The 17,952-nt window shown below is 34.9% G+C and overlaps 1 pseudogene; it reads right to left on the bottom strand.

The window, feature by feature from the left end:
• Nucleotides 1-8,304: 8,304 nt before the first annotated feature.
• Nucleotides 8,305-17,952, bottom strand: part of LOC141417261 (integrin beta-1-like) — a 725,909-nt pseudogene continuing 716,261 nt past the window's right edge.

Genomic DNA, 17,952 nt, shown 5'->3' with positions numbered 1-17,952 from the left:
GCCCTTAGTGTTTGCAAGTGCACACAGGCATTTAAACTGGTTTTCAGAACACAGCATCTGGAGGTCATGGATGGACAAAGTGAGAGGTTGAGGACCTCCTCCACTGATCCTGGTGTGTGTCACCTTCTCCAACCACTGCCCTCAACTGAAATAAATGAATCAAAATGAAACCCCTTGTACTGTATGCTAGTTCAAAACTTAGACAAAAAATAAAATAGGAAAGAGCAAATTAAACACAAACATAGCTGATCAAGGAAACAATAATTTTTATAGTCAAAATGTTTGTACTTTCTCGAAATTCATATGCTGAAATCTAATCACAGAGCTAATGGTATTAAAAGGTGGGGCCTTTAGAAAGTCATTATGTAACGATACTAGATCCCTCCTGAATAAGTCCAGTGCTCTTATAATCAGACACGTTTCTCAAATGTAGTATTGGAAATAATTTGAAAATATTTGACAGTGTGATAATAAATATGAATAATGATTGCCAAAAACAAAGACCTTACAGATCTCATGCATTCTTTCTGCCATGTGAGGAAACAAAAAGTTGACCATCTGTCAAACAGAAAGCAGACCCTAACCAGGCATCAAACTTCTCATGCTTTCATTTTGGACTTCCTGACCTCTAGGCTTTTGGGAAAAATTAGGCCACTATTAGCTATCTAAATTATGGTATTTTGTTTATAGGAATCCAAACATACAACAATATCAAAGGTAGAGTCAATTAAACAGAAAACAGACAAAGATACAGGAATCAAACACTTTAAGAATGTCTATAGAAGCAATAAACCTCTGTGTATATTTCATGGAGAAAAATCCCATAGAATTAGAGATTTACATAGCATAAGAGAGGTGTGGAAGAGTGGCGATTGAAAGAAGATGATTAAATGGCACAAGGTGGCAGTTGGATAGGAAGAATCATGTCTAATATTCCATAGCACAGAACCACCCCAAACACACTACAAACTACAAAATATTATTTAGTATTATTGAGAAAATTAAATGGAAAATATGTAAATATAGGTATATTCTTAGTTCAGGAGTTCAAAAAGTCATTATTAAGATGTTTATGCTCCCTAGTCTAATTCCCCAGGGGCCATCAAGTTTCCTCTTTTTAATTGAGAAGATGATTCTAAAATTCATACGATGGTTGGGGATTATCCTAAGTGGGAGAGAACTTGAAGAGTGTGATCATGTCACCTGGTTCAATCCTCAGTACCACAGAAAACACACACACAAAATAAATCATGTGAATAAAAATAATCTAAATCAAAAGATCTAGAATCCCAAAATAAAAGTTGGAAAAGAACAAAATATTTGATGTATTATAAATCTATGATACTGAAAAAAATCATGATAATGGTAAAATGAAAGCCAATCAGTCAATGAAATACAATAGAAAGTGCATAAATGCACTCCATACATAAATACATCAAGTTATTTTTGAAAAAGTACTGTGGGCAATGCAGTGGAAAAAGGACAGATTTTTCAACTTTTTGTGCTGGAACACCTGGATCATGTCCACAAAATGATCTTGGATCCACATATCAGTGCATCATACTATACAAAAAAAATGAACTCAAACTGCATTGTAGATCTAAATACCCAATCTGAAACTACAAAACTTCTAGGAGAAAATCTTCCTGACCCTGTGTTATGTGATAATTTCTTAGGTGTAACACAAAAATCAAAATTCAGAATTCAACAACTACATGAATTAGATTTTATGAAAATTTACAATTTCTCAAAGACATAATTAAGGCTATGGATGTAGCTCAGTGGAAGTGTGCTTGCTTAGCATGCGTAATGCCCTGGGTTCAATCCCTGGCACTGGCAAAAATTTGATTAAAAAAAGATAATATTAAGAAGATAATCCTCTTGAGTGTGACTCAAGAGGAAGTGTGCATACCTATCAAGCATAAAGCTCTAACTTCATACCCCATATTGCCAAAAAAAAAGAATCAACCCATAAACTGGAGAAAAACTTTTTGTAAAAAACATAGCCAATAGAGAAATGGTATCTACTGGTAGTGCTAGTTGGATGGGGAAGAAAGTGGGGGAAAAGGTGTGGGAGGGTGAATATAGTACAAACATGGTATACACATGTATGTAAATGGAAAAATGATACCTGTTGAAACCATTCCAGGAATGGAAGGAAAGGGGATATATTGTAAGAACTTTTGTGAATGTCACAACATACCCCACCGAGCAACACTAAAACATTTTAAATTAAAAAATAAATAAAAAGAAATTTTAAAAGAAATGGAATCCAGATTACATAACAAACTCTAAGAAAGCCCAATAAATCACAAACCACCTAATTGCTTATATATTGCTTTTATATAGAAAGGTGTATTGAGGTATAATTTGCATAACATAAAACATACCATAAGAGTTTCATGAGTTTTAAAATGCATCAACATGCCTATAAGATCATCCTAAGAAGAACCTTTGAAATCTCTTTTATTGTCAACCCTCTCCCCCACTCCAAGTCTAACAACCACTGTTCTGATTTTTGCCCCTATAAATGTGCCTTTTATAGAAGGCCATATAAATTCAAAAAAAGAAAAAGAGTGAAAGGGGGGATTTTTATTTAAAATTCTATTTTACAATAGACAAAACGGCAGAACACTACACTTAGGATGAAACTTCTTTGGGAAATAAAAACGATGGCCACCACCAGCCAACATAGCATACATGCTTATAATGTTTTACTTCAGTGGATATACTTGGCATGTTTTGTGTTAAATGTAAATACTGTGAATAACATTTGGGAAATAAAATGTTTAGACAGAAATTTAGTGATCAAAAATCAGCATTACCATTAATAAACAAGAGTTACAATTACTTTATGTGCCACCTTACTTCCTAGATGTTTTGCAACTTACAGTGTCCCATTTGGCATTCATTTTCTCCTTTTCAAATTTAGCAAATTCTCATGTGTCATGAATTGTCATTCAAAGCTTCCAAACCAACAATAAGGCAATGCCAATAAACACAATTCCACAAACCACACCAGCCACAATTGGAATGATGTCTGGACCAGTAGGACAGTCTAGAAAACAGGAAGATTAATAATAAGCAAAAAACAATCTAACAGGCACAAGTTCCAACGGCACAAGTTCCAACAACACAACCACAAAGTCTTATAAAATAAACAGCACTTAATACTCAAGATAAATCAATGCGCAGTGTTCCAAAGAAACTATTAAAAAGGAATTAGAACTAACAAGTGAGTTTAGAAAAGTTGTAGGATATATGATAAAGAAAAATCAGGTACTTCCCAACACATTCATAAATTTATTTCTAGATTGCACATTTAAAAAAACACAATTGAGCAAAGTCATCAAAACCTTATGTATACTGTTAACAAACTACATACAAGATTTTCTATTAAAAATTGCTAAACAATACTAAAGTAAATCCAAAAAAGATCTTAAAAAGCAGAGAAATATCCCATGTTCAGAATTAGAGGACAATACTCTCAAAATGTCAGTTCCCAGCAGTTCGATCAATAAACTCAACAAAAATCCTGGCAGGACTTTTGCAGATAAATAGATGATCACTGGCATAAAAAAAGACAGACTAATAGGACAGAATACAGAGCCTAGAAATAAACCCTCACAGCTATAGCCAAGACATATTTTTAAGAAAGGTGCTAATAACACACACTGGAGAAAGGACAGTCTTTTCAATAAGCAGTGCTGGGAAAACTGGGTATATCAACATGCGGAAGAATGGAATTAGATACCTCTCACCAGATATGAAAATTAACTCAAAATGAAATGAAGCATAAATGAAAGAAAACATAGGTGGCATGCTTCAGGACACTGGAATAGGAAAAGACTTTTTAGGAAGCACCACAAAAACACAGGAAAAATAAAAACAAAATTAGACAAATAAAGCACCTTAAAAAAATTCTGCACAGCAAATGAAATGATCTCCAGAGTTCAGAGACCTCCATAGGATAGGACAAAACATTTTCAAATCATGTGTTCACTAGGGACTAATATCTAGAATATATAAATAACTGAAAACACTCAACAGAAAAGAACAAAATAAAAGCAGCCAATTTAACAATGATAATTAAATAGATATTTCTCAAAAGAAGACATACAAATCGTCAAAGGACATATGAAAAAATGCTTAATATCTGTTACCATCAGGGAAATGAAAATCAAAACCAAAATGAGATATCATCTGACCACAGTCAAACAACTATTAACAAATACACAAAAATAAGTGCTAATCAGGGTGTGAAGAAAAGAGAAACTGTACATGCTTTTAGAGATAAGGTAAATTAGTATGGCTACTATGGAAAACATGATTCTCAAAAATTAAAAACTCAACTACCATATGATCCAGTAATCCAATCCTTGCATAGAAAGCAGACACATGATATCTTCATAGAGTTCAGTTCTGTACTGGGAGGATCATGGCTCAAGGCCAACCCTAACAAAAAGTTAGCAACACCCATCTCAACCTACAAAATGGACATGGTGGTGTGTACTATAGTTCCAGCTACCTGAAGGCATAGGTAGTAAGAGTGTACACTGAGGCTAGTCTTGGGCAAAAATATGAGATGCTATCAAACATGAAAAAAAAGTGGGCTCAAGTGATAGAGGACTTTCCTAGAGAAAGCAGAGGCCTCCATGTTTAACTCCAGCATCATAAAAAGCACAAAACTAATACTAGGGCCAGTGTTCAATTCCCAGCCCCTCAAAACTAAATAAGACCTTTGGAAAAGTATACTGAAAGTTTTCTCTATAAAGAAATGATAAATGTGTGAGTAGCTATGTTTAACATAGTTTAAACATTATAAAACATGTACATGTATCAAACGATCACATTATTCCATTAATATGTACATCTTTTTATCATTAAGAAATTAAGTGAAAAAAAAAACAAAAACTATTCAAAGTGCTATGACCGTGTGAATGAATAAAAGACAGACACAGAGTAAAGGAATAGATCACAGAGTGAGAAAACGGTCACCTTATTTTCAACCAAAGTAGAAAAGGACAGTCTTCAACAACTAGTGCTAGAACTATTAGTCAACCACATGTAAAGAATAAAAACCTGAACTTTACTCCACGTTAATTGGTAAACTCAGATAGATTACAGGCTTAAATGTAGAACCCAAAAGAGTAGCACAGGAAAACAACATTTACAACCAGGATTAAGCAAAGGAGTTCTTAAATAGAAGAGTATAATCAAGATCCATAAAAAAATTTGCTAAAATGTACTTAAACAAACCTAAAACTTCCAAGGCTAGTGGTGTAGCTCAGTGGTAAAGTCCTTGACAACCATGCCCAAGAACCTGCATTTGAAACAGTACTGGAAAAAATAAAATTTTTGATGTTCAAAAAATATTAAGAAAATGAAAGATATGGAGGCACGGCAAGGGCGAAAATATTTCCATACACCTATCTAATAAGGCAAAACAATGCAGAGTATTTTTAAAATTTTAGCAGTTTGCTATAAACATATGCTTACCATATTCTCTAAAATATGTTCACACAAAATCTGTACATGAATGTAGAAAATTCAAAACAACTAAAATAAGCTACTAATAAACCAAGATTACAAAATATTTCATCCTCAAGAAGTGGAACAAATTCAATACTTAACACTAACTTTTAACAAATTATCTTTCCCCATGTCCAAGACAAACCAAGTTCAGAATTAAGCATAATTAATTGATCACCACCTCCTAATTAACTGTGAGGGAAGGTTTTCCATGCCTTGAACAGTTTATTGCATTTAATCTTAAAATACTCCAATTAGCCAGGTACTAGTAGCTCACACCTGTAATCCTAACTACTTGGGAAACTGAGATCAGGAGGATCAGGGTTTGAGGCCAGGCCAGGTCAAATGTTTACAAGTACCCATCTTACTAAATAGATGGAAACAGTGGTGTGTGCCTGTCATATCAAAATACATGGGAGATTAAGATTGGGAGGATCAAAGTTCCAGGTCAGCCCAGGCAAAAAACACTGGTGAGACCCCATCTCAATAGAAAAAGAGCAAGTGTGTTGGCATGCATCTGTCATCCCAGCAACAGCAAGAAGTGTAGGAGGATTATGGTCCAAATACATTTAAAATGCATTATTTAAGATAAGTTTCACTTAAAGAGTATTCTGTATGCTACAGCCATGATATATTGGGCCAAAAGCAATGAAAAAGAACTTGAATAAACAGAGGCATAGTATAATTTTGGATGGGAAGTCTACTTCAAGAAATTCTAGTTTTCAGTAACTGTGACCACACAGCTGTCACTAATATCAGCGCCAAGATGACTGGTGGAGCCTCAACCATAGGAAAAGGTGATGCTATGGAGCTCTCTGATCCATGACTCCAAAAATTACACTTGTGTGTACAGCCCAAGAAGCAACTGGCTACAAAGACTCCCCACAAAAATGCGCCCTCTATTGGACATTGAAGGAGCCTCCTCTTACAGGTTGGTACTGACCAGCTCCTAGAATTAGACCTTATCACAAATTCACTAAACTTCTAATTCCAAGCTTTTTTCCAGAGTCTGGTGTGAGAAATTGCACAGGACTTCAAAACAGACCTGCACTTTCAGAACACTGTATTGCTACTTTGCAGGAGGCCAGGGATCATTTCTGCTCCACTTTTTTAAAGACACCAACCCATGTGTTATCCACTCAGTCTAAAGATAGCCAGGTAGCATGGGGCAAAAATGGAGAACAGGCTTAAGAAACTAGACTGATGGGAGTGATTAGTTGTAAGAAGGGTAAATATTGCATCAGGCATGGTGGTGCATACACTTGGGTGGTGGAGACAGGAGGGTAGCGACGTTGAGTCCAGCCTGAGCTACATACATAGTGAGTTCTAGGCCAGCCTGGGCTGCATAGAGAGATTGTCTCAAAGAAACTGAAATACAAATAAACAAAAGATCAAACAAAAAAAGAAGGGTAAATATCGTTTCCTAAAACTTATTTCACTTATATAAGTGTATGTGTGAAGTGGAATAAACATGGATTGCATTTCTCATTCTAGATTGTGCTAAAAAGAAATTCATATCTTGGTATCCTATGTAATTTACTCAGACTGAGAATTGCTATACTGTAGTTTATGCTCATGTTCAAATTAATAACACACAGTCCAAAAGATCACTCCACAACTCTGAAGCCCTAAAAGCTCTAAAGCCACTTTCCTGTACATCTTTAACAAAATTCTATGACAGGGTAACTGACCTAAAATGAGCTGAGGCGATTTAAAGTCTATATTTATTTCATTTAGAATGAATATCCATGTTTCACTGCAGAAAAACCAATTTCTTGACAATAGGAAGCTGCTTCTAGCACATTGGGAATGGAAATGTATCTGCACATTTTACCTTTGAAAGTGAAATAAATAAATAAATACTGAAAAAACGAAACTAGTGTGATGGGAAGCATTTCATTCTCAAGAAAAATGAAACTTCTTCTTACTTTTGGTAGTTCTGAACCTTAGATCCTTTTCTCTAATGAGATGAAAAATAACCGAATTATGTGACTGGGAGTGGACAAAAGGGGACAGATATCAGCAATTGGCATTTCTCTCATTTATGCGTGAATTTTTAACATGAAAGCAAAGACATAAAGCAATAACAAGAGCCAAATGTTTCAATGAACCAATTTTACCAACTCAACTTTATAACAATTATAAATAAATCTGATAAATTTTGCTGGAAAGCTCCATAATTTTCAACAAGTAAATTTCTTCATGGCAAAAAAATAAATAAATCAATAAATAAACATGAGTTCCCCAACAAAATTTTTATTATTTTACTAAAGTTTCAGTTAAAATCTCAAAGAAACAGAGGTAATAATACTATTCCTGCAACATGTTAAATATGTAAGTAAAGCATAATTTAAACAATGTACTACTGGCACAATTACAATTCAAGGGGAAATAACCTTTAATTTTGTTGAGTCAAAAGGTAGTACTTGGGCTGGGGTTACTCCTCAGTGGTAGCTCATGTAACCCTGGGGTTTATTCCCAGCTCTCTTGTCCCACACCAAAAAAGATAGCAATGTCAATTTATTGAAGGTAACTACATGAATTTAATTATATAGGAAGCCCCAATTTCATATCAAACTCAAAGTACAAGTCTCAGATGGCATATACTACTTAATGAGTAAGAATGTTTAAGAACAAAAAAAGTGGGCTTTTGTTTTTATTTATAGTATTATACATTAGCATGTGTGCTGGGTCTAGTGATGACTGTGATACATACTTAGGTCAGCAGACAGTAAATAATATTTCAAGCAATTAGGAGAAGCTTACTTATGTTCAACAAGACACCAAGGAAGTCTGACACATGTCACAAGCACGCCCTTGAAACTTCCGTTCTTACACTTACAGACACTGCACTCACAGGTGCCCTGGCCATTGCAGATCTGTCCAATTGATACCATGCATGGACTAGTATCCAAAGAACAGTCAGATGTACTGCCAGTGTAGATGGGGTAGCACTCACACACGATACCTGCAAACACCATTTCCTGCAAATAAAAATATCATTTCTGAAAAATGATTAAAAAAGTCACAGCATTGATGTAAAAGTAAAAACAAGCAACAACAATGAAAAAGAGTTTAAGAAAGGATGAACTGACCCTAAATGCTGTCCCTTTACTGCTGATTCAATGACTACTCTTCAGATGCTGCAACAAACTCACAGGGATCATATTCTATGACCATTTCTGATGATTTTCTCACCTCCACAAATTAAGCCATTGGATTTATCACAGTTGAAATTACAGCACTCTCAGAATTTGCCAGAAGAAATTTCAGTTATATTATCGCTCTTTCTATAAACACACGGTATACAGACACACATTCTTTCATTACTATCGATTTCTGAACTGTTTTCTTTCCTGCAGTAAGCATCCATTTCTTTACTGTCAACTTCATCTGTGCTACATTCACAATGTCTCCCAACTCATCCATCATTGCACCTGAGAAAGATTCCAAATTGCAATCACATAAAATAAAAATAACTTAATAATACCAAGTCATGAAAAGGATACAAAATTGAATAATCTCTTTAATTCACCATAAATCAGAGAATGTTCTTGCCACAGATATGTATGTTAAAGTATTCCTGTGCACCAAGAAACACACAAGCCTGAGAGCCATTCAAGTTCTTATGGAACATGCAAGGGTCTAAAGGAAAATTATCTTCAGAAAGTAGTCATTTTGTCAAAGTGAAGAGAACAAAAATTTGCCTATAACAAAATAAACTTATTTTTATGGAGAATGTTAAGACAAAGTTTCAAATGAAATGCTATTAGTTTGATGTTATAAGTGCACTAACTCTAAGCCTCAAGCAATAGGCTAACCTTTTACATCAAAGGTGCAAACAACTCCAAAAATTGAAAAAACAGAAAAATTCACTGAAAATATTATTAACACTTTATTTAAAAATAAATTTATCTTGTCTGACAGACTTTGCTGAAACCCTTTATATTTTTAGAACACCTAATGCTTGTGTATACACTGATTCTGTATTCTGTAGGTAAAGGGAAGAAAGGTGAAGAATTTTGATGATAATCTTCTTGGTTAGACACATTACTCAAAGGAGATCTTCAAGACAAGCTTGATTTTTATAATATTGAAATAAAACTGGAACATTTAAACTGCTACTTACATGGGCAATTAATTTATGGTGAGCAATGTCCACCATTTTTCTTATGGCAAATAATCCTTCTAAGCATAGTCATTTGGAGCTGACATTTAGATTAAAAATGTCCTGTTCTATCATTTGAAAGAAAGCTCTATTCAGAATACATGGGTGGGCGTCAACCAAAAACAAAACAACAATCAAAAAAACAGCATGAAGTATTAATTTTTAATTTAAAAAGTAACCTCAGTGTGAAAGTACTTAAAACAAACATTAGTAGAGTCTACATTCAGAAAGTAACACTTTCTTTGTAATTTTACAGTTAACTAATTTTATAGCATTATTTCAGTGATACAAAATTAATGCAGTACAATGTAAGCATTATTTTTTGCTTTCTGATGCTACTTCTCAGAAAAAGTCACCATTACTAATTTGATATACTTTTCCAAAACATTTTCCTATAAATATATTTCACACAGTCTTATTTTGCCCTAAAAAACTGAGAACACTATCATAAAAACCCCAAATGGTCTCTATTTTGGCAGTACTGGGGCTGGAAGTAAGGGCCTCACACTTCCTAGGCTTGCTAGGTAGGGGCTCTACCACTTGAGCTACTCCACTAGCCCTCCAAATACTGTCTTAACAGTATGAATATACTCCTTACATAAGTATAAAACCTTTCATTTTACAAAGCTGTTTTTCTTAAGAAAAATAGTGAGAAAAGATCTTCAAAATGATCCTATGGTGAGCAATAGTGGGTGGAAGAAAGGATTTATTTGTCCCACACTGAGATTTTCTACAGGAGTCTCAACAGACAGTGTGATTATAACTTTCAAAGCAGCACAGCTCTCTGTTGTTCTTCCACGGCTCTCAGCTTACCTGCAAGTTCCACACTTAAACTTCCATTTCCTTCATAACACACGGGGCTTTCAGGAATGCCTGTGCTTTGGCATTTACATTCACAGATGAACTGAAGAATAATCTCCACTTTGGTGAAGCCCAGAGGCTTAATTTCAATGGTTTCAGAATTCTTATTTGACATTTTTTGAAGTTATGCTAATTTCAAATTGAACCTTAAAGAAAAAAACCTAGATGAAATTAACAATGTAGTAATGAAAAAATATTTCATAAAGATAAAACTTTTTAAAACATGAATTTGCTTATAAATAAGCAATATTTTTTCTTTTCTACAGAAAATGCTTATACACCATACCTCATCTTCAGTGGAGAGATCGCAAAACTTTCTTCCATTTTCTCCTGTACCATTTATCCCATTTTTATAGTATAATTGATATTTACTTTTACACCTTCTTGCAATTTGCTGTTTTTGAAAATGACTTCTGAGGAAAGGGACTAAAAGAAAGTCTGAATCACAACACAAGCATAAAAGAGGACTGTTTGGGTGAGGGAACACATGTAGGAAAGTAAAATAATGAAATCCATTAAAATTTGTTTAAAAAAGCGTAATAGAGAGGGTGAATTTGATCAAGGTACACTGCATGCAGGTACGGAAATATCACAATGAAACCCCTTTGTACAATTAATATATGCTAATAAAAGAGGCAGGACACTAATCATGATAAGGAAGTCAAATAAAATGTCACCTGAATGCATAAAATATTGCAAAAAATATTTTGTACTCCAATACACCTTAGTGATGAGAAAATCCAGAGTAACAGATTAACTACTAAGAGTCCAATCTTCAAAATAACATATACAAGGTAAGAAGCATTTCCTTGTAAATTTTTCAATTAAAACAGTGCAGAGTACTGACATTACGTAGGAGGAGGCTTCCTGCAGAACAGATGGTTTCCTTCCCAACTGGCAATGGCTGTCCTCTGGCCCTGCCCATTTCAGCTAACTAGGGAGCATAGAAAATGATCTACTCTAAGGTCTAAGAACAAATTTGCTTAGAACCACTATAGTTTTGGAAAGAAAAACCCTGGTAAATTCTAATGGGCTGGAGAGGCGCTCAGTCGCACTTGCTTAGAATGCAGGAGGCCTCAGATCTGTCAATACTGCCCTCCAATATCCCAGAAAAACAAAGACAGCCCCTGTTTAAAATAGCAGATATCTAAGGACAAACAGAGGAGGTTGCAATGGCAAGCAACTACAGAAAGATGCTGAACAACTGGAATTGTGGAAACATTTGCAAAATCCCTCTCTGTCATGGGTCTTTCCCAAACATTTGGTCATTTCCAAAACCCATGGCATAAGGTAAAAGATATCTAAAATTCAACCAAAGAGTTAGCAGGCGTCTTTAAGAGTGGTATATGTAAAGCACAATAGTTACCATAATATTATACATGCCCGAATTTATTTAAAACACTTATTATCCAATGTTTAATGTTACTCATTAAACATTACTGAATTAACTCTAGAAAGGGAAAACAATTTGTTTTAGTTTTAACTCACTTTCATATGTTAGAAAAAAAAATCCTATAAATCTTTTTAAAATAAGCAAATTCTATTCCCTGAATATATTGCAACAGAAGAAAAGGCAAAAAAGCTTGTCCAGTAAAACTCATCATCAAAATAGGTGGATCTACAAAGGGACGAAAAAGAAGACCAGGAGAATCCTGTCTATCTAAATGAAAGTTATATTCTACACCTGCTCCAAAAAGGATATCTTTGCTTTAAGACATACGGAAAGATGTTCAGAATCTTCTACACATGCTTTCAGCATATTTTTGCTTTGCCTGGACCATGATGAGACAATATAAAGTTCTTCCTTCAGATAGAGAATTTAATTTTTTATTGCCCTCTAGTCTGGCTAACTGTGTGTAAAGGAAGTTTTACTTTCTTTGAGCAATGTCTTCTCCAAAATTGATCTTACTTAAATGTACTCACATTGTATGCACCGATGATCAGCTGAATTACTTGCTAGAATTTGCAGTTAAAGTTCCCACTGCTGAATTAGGGATCAAGTTTTTCATTTCCTATAATTAAAAGATAAAATATGAGTAATATAAGTGTTTATTTAACTAATTCACTGGGCAAGTAGAATTTATCTTTAAGTATTTCCTAAGGAACTTTAGGAATCAAATCAGTAGAAAGAAAACTAGTTTAACAGCATATGAATAAAAATGAACATGAATCACTTTATAAAATTCAGTCTGCATATGCATTGCCATTGCCTATTCAATACAGACATGTAATTTTGCCTCAAATGACTAAACAAAAAAGATTTAGAACTTTGTTCCTTTTATCTCACATATATTTTTCTTATAAATGGTCTGAAATTTTCCAGTAACTGCAAAAATGATCTTTGTGTTATTTTCACTGAGCTTCTGATCAGGTAAATAATGGAAGGGCAATCCTATGAAATGAAGTAATACTGTTTAGCATGTGAAACACCCTTCTAATGTATTCTGATCTTTGGCTTGGTTATGTATTATTGAGACAGGGGTTCACTGCATAGCCCAGGGTGGTCTTGAACTTGTGATTCTCCTGCCTCCACATCCTGAGTGCTAGGATTACAGTATGTGAATTTTACCATAGTTTATGAAAACAAAAATGATTTGCATATGTAACTGGATTTCTTAGACAAGACTGCTTCCAAATTATAATAAATGCAAATAATTGCTGTGGTGGGTAGTGTATTTTGGGGTCTCTAATCTTCTACTTTTATGCAGGTATAAGAGCCTCCATATTAAATTGGTCTTAAATAGTAAGATAGTCTATGTACATTAAATGGTAAGACACATAATTATAGGACTGTTCATTATTAAAGGATCTATTATCTATCACTTAAGAAAAAGAACAAGATTAGGAATGGGCACGTTGACTCATGCCTGTAATCCCACCTTGTGAGGATTATGATTAGAGGCCAACCCAGGCAAAAAGTTGGAGACCCCACCTCAGCAAAGAAGCCAGGCATGGTGGTATATATCTATAATTCCAGCTATGTAGGAAACATAAGTAGGAGAAATGTAGTACAAGAGTGTAACCCTAGATAATTTGTTTATTTGTCTCAGCCAGTCCTTCCACCCTTCACCCTTGTGTGATTGTAAGGAGCAAGCACAGCACACATCTTCACCAATAGCAATAAATGCTAGGACATTAAATCATGGTCTATACTTACCAAATAACAAACCCTTGACTTTCCACAAGCCACAGGCCAGTTACCCACAATACTATTAACATCAGACACTAAAACTCAACACTAACACACCTGCTAGGTTAGGACTTAAGCACTTACAAAATACTGGCTCATTGTGTATACACTGTGTTCCAGGTGACACTGTCCATCATTTGGTAAAACAATGCCGCCAAGTTTCCCGTCTCCAGCAAATGAAAACCACATCTGTGGCAAACAACAGCAACCATGTGACATTCCTCCAGCTAATTGGTGACTTGAAAAGTAAGAGATTTCAATTTTAAAATGCTACTCACAATAACTCAACAGAAACCATGCAAGCTACCATTATATTTTTACCTAATTCTGTTTTCTCTTCTCTTCCCTCAATTCTATTAATCTTGCTAATCAGCAGAGAACCTGTTGAGAGAAACTCCTCCACATCACTGCTCAGCAACTTCTTCCTAGTTGTCCATATGGACAACGCAGCTTTTTTTAGAAACTGTTTATTGATTTTACTCAAAGAAGCTAGCACACTTCCTGTCTCTTTGTAGAGGTTTCAGGAGTGCCTGCTGCATGAATAAAAGCGTCTCTGCCCCATATTCTTTACTCTGCTGTGGGGTCCTGTTCCATCCTCTTGCCACACACACTTGCTCTCTCTTATATTCCATCTGCCTCCATTATCAGCCTTCCATAATAAGCCTTCCTTTTTATAACTATAGAAAAAATTGCTGCAGGAATTGTCTGCATAAATCCACCCATTTGAACTCATCAATCAGCACTTTGAATTTTTCATGTGTAATTTATTCTCCATTTATTCAACAAAGAATTTAAAGTAGCAACCAAATCCTTATCTCTCTGTTTTGAAATTATATTTGTCTAAATTTAAATTGCCCTAATCCACCTGTCCTCTTACAACTAAATTCTGGGCTAGGGCATGGCTCAAGTAGTAGAGCACCTGCCTAGCAAGACTTCAAATCCCGTACTGCCCCTCCCAGAAAAGTCTAAATTCCTTGAAGGCAGATATTAGATTTATTAATGGCAATCATTTTCCAAAAGCAGAATATCAGTCTCTCTTCCCACTAGCGAAGCAGAGCATGACAAACTCAGAAAGATAGCCATAACCATGGGTGCTAGAGTCAGTGTGATCCCAAAGAATAAGGCACAGAGAGAGGCAGCTCTGACAATGCCCTCCTCACAGTGATCACAAACAACTGGCCAGAAAGAAAAGAGGTACCAGGTACTACGCAGTTCTAGGTACTACCTCAAAGACCACTCTTTCCTCAGCTTAAAAGCTGAGACTAAACTTTAAACTGCAATCACCCTAGTGAAAATCAGAACTAACAAGATAGTAGTTAATATTTCCTGAGTGTGTATTGACACTTTTCACAGATCAGTGCACTGGAACTTCATGGTAGCCACATGTTCTATACTACACTGTTACTCTACTTTTAAAAATAAAAGAAAACATTTCCTAGAGATGCTAAGTAAACTACCTCGAATCAGGGAGAGTGGGAAAGTTGTTTATTACCACACATTTTACCTACTATACTGCTTCACTTATTATCTTGGATATCAGTTAGGACCTTATCAAGGAGAAAAAGAGAGACAGAGAGAGAAACTTCTTCTACTTTCAAAATACTCAGCTGGTACCTGGGTCATAGATTGCGAATCACTGTTCCAATAGAGATGAACTTGTTACCACTGAAAATTTTGCAATTTAAAACTGCAGATGCTTTATCATTTCTCTATATGTTGCTATACAGCTTATAAATTAGGGATTTAAAAGTTTCTTCATGTTTTTGTGTGATATTACGTTTGAAATCAAGACTCACACTTGTTAGGCAGGCACTCTACCGTTTAGTCACTCCATCAGCCCCAAATTTTCCTTCTTTTTGAGTTACCAAGACACAGAAGAAAGACGTCTCTCAAAGATAATGAGTGGAAGAAAACTGAGCAAAAGAAAACAGTGTGAGGCAGTATTCCATGAGAGCAGTGTTAAGGTTCCCACTGATACATCATACGACATCAGTTCCATCTCCTATACAAGGCCAGAAGTTAGGATATCTGAGCCTCTTTCAAACACCAGGAACACCAGTGAAAGTACTATTAAGTAGTACACTGTTTCAAATGGTTAGCATGCTGTTCTTAAAACTATATGAAAAGAAGTAACTGCCCAGGTTAATCAGGGACATAATGATGAAACTTTCCAAAAAAACACTTACAGTTAGTCCATGTACTTCTCAGGACAATCTAATGAAATGGTAATTGAGGTCATAGTTTTAGTAACTTATGGTAAAACTGCACTTAAAATCCACAAAAATAATAAAATAGACCCTTGTGAAAAATAAATGTACTTACTCCACAAATGGCAACCTGCACAATCACATCAAATCCACTTTCTGTAGAATCCAAGTTCCCCAATATGTGCTGCTTGCCAATATGTTCATTAAAGATTTCTCCTTTATCGGTAAGACTGAGCACATTTTTTAAGTTGAATGGGCAGGTGCAGTTCTCTTCACTTGTGCAAGGGTTCCTGAGCTGTGCTGGTGTTGTATTAAAATAAGGCATCACAATTTTTTGTGTAAATGACCCAAAACCTGACAAGAAAAAATGCACATGGTCAGATGAATGCACAAAATTCTATTTTTTTAAAAAGTATTTTACTAAATGTAAGTTGCTAAGAACTGAATGCCTAAAATTAATTTGTAATGAAATAATAATTAGTAATGAAATAGAATCTGGAGTACGTGACAGGCTTATAAAATAAACTTAGAGATGATTGGAAAGCAATCAGGCATTTCCTTATCCAAGAGGCAAAATTTGTGCCAAATTACATGCAGTACACATTGACTGAGGGAAAGGAGTGACAAAAAGTATTAGATGGCATTCAGGAATATCGGCTTCCTTTCAGAAAAAGACTGAAAACTGCATACACCTGTAATCCCAGGACTTGGGAGGCCAAGACAAGAGGATCTTGAGTTCAAGCCAGTCTGGGCTATAAAAGTGATCCTGTCTCAAGATTTAAAAAGAGAAAGAAAAAAATTAATTTCAACATTCAATATATTTATATAAAGTATTATCATTTGAACATTATTAACATTTTAGTACTCAAGTATTTAAAATCTGGGATGTTTTGTGACTTAGGCAGTTCTCAATTTGTAAACCCCATGTTTCAAGGGCTCAATATCCACATGTGTCTGGTGACCAATGTGTTCAACAACCAATACACATTAGTCCATGAAAAGGATTTATGTGAAATTTCATGTCTAGTACTTAATAACAACACTCAATAATCAAAATGGATGCAAATAATCTTATATACTGAATTTGTGCACCACCCACAATTTTGCCCTGCTTTTATACATTCTTCACATGATTTGGCATTTGCTTTTAAACATTTACTTTTATCTGTTAGGAAAAAAGAAAAACAGGACACTTCACTTGAACTTTCAGAGGAAAAAAATGAAAAAATCTGTATCACAATGGTAAATGATATAGTATTCAAAAAAGTTATATGTGAATAGTCTGACCTAATTTCCAAGCTAAACCAGACCTACTGCAAGGAAACATTGATAAATTTGTATCACCTTGGCACTCAAAGTTAAAATAGGACATAGTTATCTTGTCTTTAATAACAAAGACAAGGTACTATTAATCTCCCTAAACATTTATCATTTTATTCAAAGGTATAATCTCAGAATTTAGCATTCTGAATGATCAAAAATGTCATGTGATTTCATGCAACTTGGTAAACATTATTTATTTTCACATGATTTATGCACCATGACCAGATTGGTTTTTATTGGATTTCTGCACATATCTAAGAAGTTAAAATTTGTTTAGTTTCCCATTGTTGCAGTTTATTGGCAGGATCTGGGTGACTGGAGCTGAAAAAGATGAGGGGACTACTGAGTCTTTCTCAATACCCACTTTATTGAAGATCACTTCTGCTTGTTATAAACTCCCTTTTCACAGAGAGCATTTGGTCAGAAAAATCATGCCAAGTATTACATGTCAAGGTTACATTAGTACAAGGAAGCACAGTTAAAATTAACTCTATCTTTGTTATGTCTCTTTTAAAATGGGAACAGAGAGGCAGGAGAAGCACACGGTCAGCATAAACTTCTTATTTACATCTGAAGGACACGAAGCCATCTGGGGAAACTTGAGCAATGTTATTTTTCTAGACATCTAGTCCTGAGACTTTTGCCTCAGTTCCTTGGATCTTTCTCACAAG

The sequence above is a fragment of the Castor canadensis genome, chromosome 15, assembly GCF_047511655.1.
Source record: "Castor canadensis chromosome 15, mCasCan1.hap1v2, whole genome shotgun sequence".
Lineage (NCBI taxonomy): Eukaryota > Metazoa > Chordata > Mammalia > Rodentia > Castoridae > Castor > Castor canadensis.
Note: the sequence above shows the minus strand (reverse complement) of the source record. Positions and strands in the feature narration are given on the sequence as shown.